The sequence below is a fragment of the Dipodomys spectabilis genome, unplaced genomic scaffold (genome assembly GCF_019054845.1).
Source record: "Dipodomys spectabilis isolate Male_0828 unplaced genomic scaffold, ASM1905484v1 ptg000002l, whole genome shotgun sequence".
In the NCBI taxonomy this organism is placed as follows: Eukaryota; Metazoa; Chordata; class Mammalia; order Rodentia; family Heteromyidae; genus Dipodomys; species Dipodomys spectabilis.
Window position 1 is genome coordinate 19899730 of NW_024870679.1, and position 6287 is coordinate 19906016.

Consider the following 6287-nt stretch of genomic DNA (forward strand, 5'->3'; position numbering starts at 1 on the left):
TTATCCTGCCCATGTAATTGTAACCCCTCTGTACAGTATGTTCACAAAAAAAATAAAATAAAATTTAAAAAAAAAGAATAGGTATGGAAGCAAGGGAATTTAGCCTGCCTGCCTGCCTGCCTGCCTTCCTTCCTTCTTTCCTTCCTTCCTTCCTTCCTTCCTTCCTTCCTTCCTTCCCTCCTTCCTTCTTTCCCTCCTTCCTTCCACAGGCTCTTATTGTGTAGCTTAGGCTAGTCTCAAACTTGCAACTCTTGAGCTTCAGCCTTCCCAGTGGTAAGATTGCAGGCATGTATCACTGTTCCTGGACTTAGGGAGTAGAATGTCTTAGGTATCATGAACGTGTAAGAGCTGACATGGCATGAAGACTGATATCAACATGGAATCTGGTTTTCTGTGGAACAGATAGCAATGGAAAGAGTTGTAATGAACTTAGCTAAAAGCCAAAACATAGGGTGAAAATAAATCTTGGAGTGATTATGGTTTTAGGGAAACACAAAGCAATATATTATTACAGTGGAACTGGGTTACAAGAGTCTCATTTTTTTTAGTAATAACTGACAGAAGAAAGATTCCATATCCACAGTGTGACTAATAATAGCAAGTGGGTGTCATCCTTACCCAAAACAGAGGTCCTTGGCCATGGTTTAGAACTCAAAGTTCTCCAGTAGCAATATCAGCATCCTTCAACTTGCAAATGTGGACATGGTCTAAAAAAAACTTACTCAACATATAGTTTGCATGTTGAAAGATCCCATCCAAGTGTGATGCACATTTCTGTAACCCTAGTAGTTGGAAGACAGGCAGGAGGATTAAGAAAGCAAAGCCTGCTTTGGTTTACATAGCAAGTTCCAGGCCAGCTTGGATTGCCACGGTGTCTAAAAACAAACCTGAACCAAAATAAGCAAATAACAAAAATAAAGGAAAGATCCCTTCAGCTCAGTTGTTTTCTCATGTGTTTTATCTGTCTTAGCTTGATTCCCTCTATACTGCCAAGTTCATAGATCCTAAATTTATTTAGAATCCACTAATTCCTTTACAGGATTAAATTAGTTATCTCATGTAAAAGTAATCAGTATAACTTTAATATCCAAAACTATTTTATTGACTTAATTTTTAGCTCTTTATTATTTAAGTCTTTACCTTATATTAAATGTAATACTCAATGTAATTTGAATGAAGAAACAAACATTTACTAGGTGTTTTATTACCAAAATTAAGTATGATGTATTTTTTAAAAGCCTATAAAAATGAACTCTAGGAAATGGAAACAAGAGTTTTTTTCCTTTGTAGTTGTTTTTGTTTTGTTTTTGTCCTGTTTGTTTGTTTATATGTCTTTTGGAGTGTAAGGGGAAGAACAGAAATGGAGGAATATAGGGTAAACAAATATAGTAAAAGCACTCAGTGGACACTTACAGCTTGTAAGTAGGGATAGGAGGGGAAAACTGGGAGAGAGAAAGAGGAAAAGCGTGATATTGTCCAAAAAGAAATGTACTCTTATCCTGACTTAAGTAACTGTAAACACCTTTATAATAATAATGAAATTTTTAGAAAAGATCTATAAATGTTTTGCACAGGGTGTTATCTGTAAAGCATTATAAAAATATTGACACCATGAGTTTATGCTGTCATTCTTTCCTCTGACAACATCTACTCCCATATATACAGTAAAGCTTTCAACTTCTTTAACCATAGAAACAAGAAATTTTTGATAAATGAGGTTGCTAAAGTAAGTGTGAGATACAAGAGTAGATCTGGGGTACTATTAAAAACAAGTTTGGGTCTTCCCACCCACTAGGCAGTACTAAATCTGTATGACCAATGTGCTAATTATAAAAAGTGCCATCTGTGATGTTCACTCAAAGAAACACGATGGGGTGAACTAATAAAGTTGAGATGAGGACAAGGGTACAATCTGAAATTAGGCACATGGTGTTGTTAGTCATGGATGCTAAGGGAAACAGTAAAAAATTACATGTGTGGGGATGAAAAAGGTACCTGGTTAGTGTGAAGTTCTGTTAGTCACAGAGCTGAAAGTGTTTTGTCATAAAAAAAATCCTGTCCTATCTGGCCCTGTGATTGTGAAAGAGAAAATTGGAGAATTGATTGATTACACTTCACAACTTATGGACTATGTGTAATAAACCAAACCAACAGTAATATAAAACAGCTGTTTGTGATTCCAGTGCCAGCACCAAGGAAGCCAAATACAATTAAGATGTTCTTGCATGAAACAAAAATATCATTATTATCACCAGGATGCTTTTTACACATTGTACTAGGATCATTGTATAATTGTCTGGCCTTCTTGATAAGCTCTTCTGTGCCACTGAGCCAGTTCTCTTGAGAAATTAAATATATATGATTTAATCTTTAAAGTGCTGATTAACAGCCATGGAAGACATTAGTGGTGGTAGTAGACGGAGAATATTCCCATCAGACCTGTTCAGTAATTTCTCAGTGCCTTGTTCTAGAAAAGCAGATAAAATAAAAACCAAACAACATCAACACTTTTGGGTATGTATGTGTACATATACATATTGACATACACAAACACATACAGAACTACATATAATATCTTTACCTGGAGATGTGTAATTTTCCTCTATACATTAGCTCCCTTTTTTTTCTTTATCCAGTACTGTCACAATACATGTCAGCTGTACTCCAACACCATAGTTCAATTCCTGAGAATGTGAGACACATTCTGAACTGTCTGGCTTTGTAACTATTTCTAAGATGTTTCTACAATATCTTAACAATTACAAGTTTACTTATAGTGTCCTAATTGATTATTGTTTGTGGCTAATTGAACCCTTTACAAGAAGAAAGATTCTAGAATAAATTAGGAATAACTGAAGTGGAAAAAATCTTAGACCAACCTTGGTTAAAGCAATTTAGTAAAATTTTCCTTGTTTTCTGAAGCTTACACTTTTTGATTAATCAGAACTAAGGTGGAAATTTTAACTCAAAACTAAATGAATTTTTGTGAGTACCATGTTTCTTAGCAGAGAAAGCATATTTAAAACTTGTATTTCAAATTCAGTTTTCCAGTTTCTTCTGGTTGTTTACTTAAGATTTGTAGGAAACTTTGAAAGATATTATCTAAAAAGTTACATGATTAATATATTACAAACAGGACTAAATTCAAAGTATTTCTACTGTTTCGAAAAATTTTGGAACGTTTTTTATATCTTAATATTTTTAATCAACAAGTACTTTAGAGGTTTCTAGCAGACATTATGGCTGAGACCAAATTATGTCAAACATGATTGATTTCTGTTGGTTGAAGACTTCTGTACTTTACATCTTACACATCTATCTTTATTGTTATTTCTTCACTATAAGAAACAGAAATACTGAAATGCAAGATGATCCTTTCTGAACTGTGAACCTGTGAGTGTGTTTGGAATAAGGGTTACAGTAGTTGAGATGGACAGATGATAACCAAATTTCATAACCAAGAACTAAGACATCATAAGTCACCACTAGGGTAACAGGGACAGGGGGAAGAGGGAGTTGTAGTTGTTGTTTTGTAATCTGGTTGAAAACTGTGTGAAATGACGGTTTTGGTGTTCAAGTTTACCTTCAGAGTTTGGTTTTGACTCACAAGAAAGGGGCAAATCCTGAGTTTTGTGATGCAAGTTTGGACCCCTTGATGTCTTTGGGCCCCATCATGTCTTGCCATGATGGATAGGCCTACAGAGTTCTCAACACCAATTTCATGGCTATCACCTGGAGACACAGAACTGGGGAAATGCTGGAGAGTTGGCTTGACTTCTAGTGTGTAGCTGTACAGATGTAGGAATAAGTTCTCTATCTGCTGTTGCAAATCAAAGTAAATTCTTTAACACTACTTTTACATTCCCTTATCTACACTATAGCAAACTTAGAGAGCATTTGTTTTTTAAAAATCCTAGAGACACCCTCGCTAATTTAGCCATTCAAATATTTTTACCTACCCCAGGCCATGCTCAATACTCCCATTCTCATCTGTTTCAACTTTTTAATTTAACTATTTAATTTTTAACTATTAATTGCTCCCAAGCAACAATTCGTTTATCCTAAGTGATTCCTCTGGCTGTCCAGCTTTTCTAGCTCTCTCTCACTGCTATTTTGTAAGAAAGCCTATCCAATGGCTGCCACTAGGTATTTTAAGTCTTTCAGCAATCGTTGTTCACCCTGAATGAAGGCTACAATTCAGCTCAAAGGACTTAGATTCTTATTATGAAGCAAATCATTTTTTAGAGGACTAAAGACAGATTATAAAGACAGACTATAAAGTCTCATTATATAATTCTGAAAATGGTAAGTGTGGTGAGGGTAGAAAACAAAGTTCTAATGCTTTTGAAATGTTTACATGTATCAGGAATTCTGCAAGGCATTTTTACATGCCTGTTACTCTATCATTTTACTTTTTTTAATTTATTTTTTTTCAGGTACTAGGCATTGTCTCTTACCTTTTTTGCTCAAGGCTAACACTCTACCACATGAGTCACAGTTCTGTTTCTAGTTTTTTGGTGATTAATTGGAGATAAAAATTTCACTGACTTCCATGCCCAGGCTGACTTTAACCTGTGATCCTCAGATCTCAGTCTCCTGAGAAGCCAGAATTACAGGTGCTGAGCTATCATCTCATTTTAGAAAGAAAATGGAGGCCATGGTTTGTACCTTCTAAGAGTTAAAAAAAGGAAAACTTGCCTTTAGATCTGTCTCCTGATTCTAAGATGGTCGCGCTTAGAGGAGACAAATGTAAAACATGGTGACAGAAAGTTGAATGAGAGCAAGATCTCAGTCTTGATGAGGAAAAATGTAGCTACCCGATACAGAACAGTAACCAAGGGGGCTACTAATTTTTAAAATCACTTGACTACTTGGTTCCTTAAGTTCAAATATTATTGAAAAGAGAAGTTTTGCAATAAAACCAGTACTATGACAAAACTCCTAGACATTTCTGGAGAGCCTCAGATACAGAACAAACAACTCAGAGTAGAAATTTAGGCTTCACCACAAAGATTTCTCAGGATGATATGCTGGATTTTCTGATTTGAAGAACCTTTGATGGCCTTCCCACTTTCAAAAAAGCCTGTAAGACTCCATAAAGGGCTGCTGAAAAAGAAACGATTTGGATAAAGTCCTATTAATTTTGTCATTAATTCTAATGAATCAGTACCACAAAAATGGAATTCTGTCTCTTTGCTTTTGATATTCAGTAAAGATAGAAAGATTTGTGATCAAATATTTGCAACCAGAAAATGTGGCTGCATTGCTATCATAAACAAACAGTTATGTTTAGTGAGCTCATATACGAGCTAAAAAGCTTCAAAAGTGCAGAAAGGGATAACATAATTCTGATAATAAAGCACCTTTAACTTAAAAAAAAATAATAGTAGTAGTAGCAATAGCTAATTCTGAGAGGGATGTAAATATGCCAGGATTTTAGCAAGCCCTTAACTCTTTTATGTATCAACTCTTTTCATCTTTAAAGTCACTCTGTATTTTAAGTACTGATATTGTTCTAGTTAACATATACATGACGTAAAATATCTAAGGCCACATGGCAATAAGTGGTAGAGATGAGCTTCAGTGCAAGAGACCTCTTGATAACTGTGCTCTACAAGAGTACCTCTGCATTCAGTTAAATAAGCCTTCACACTTACAAAGGCCATGTTTTCTAATATTTTTAGTTAGGGAAATATATAGGCATCTGAAAAGAAAAGAATTTTAAACAAGTGTCAGAGCGACAAAAGTCCTTGAGAAGAATAACAGGTTTTATGGTCTAGGGCAAAACTGGTCACTTGTCTATGAAGGACTAAGTAGTATTTACAGTCCTGTAAGCCACATTGTAGTTTCTGTCAAAGTTACTCAATTCTGTCACTGAAGGGCAAAATCAGGTATAGACAATGTCCATAATAGTGTTCCAACAAAGTATACTTTGCAAAAATAAGAAATGGGCCAAATTTAATCCAAATGCTATAGTTTGCCACGTCCAGTCCAGAGCAGAGGATTTTAAAGAATGATCTCTAGATTAATCACTTCACCAAGGCATTTGTTGGAATGTTGATTTGGAGGCCCCCACCCCAGCTCTACTGAATTCAAAACCCAGTTTCTAGGTTTAAAGCCTATAGATGAGTCTGATTCTTACCAAAGAATCACTGGTCTAATGAAAGGGAGCTAACATTTAGTGAATATCTGATTTGTATGGGTACTTCCAGTTTTTTTGTCCTTGAATCTTTACACCACTTCCATTTAGGTAAATTCTCTACTTTGCAACTGGTTTATCTAAAACT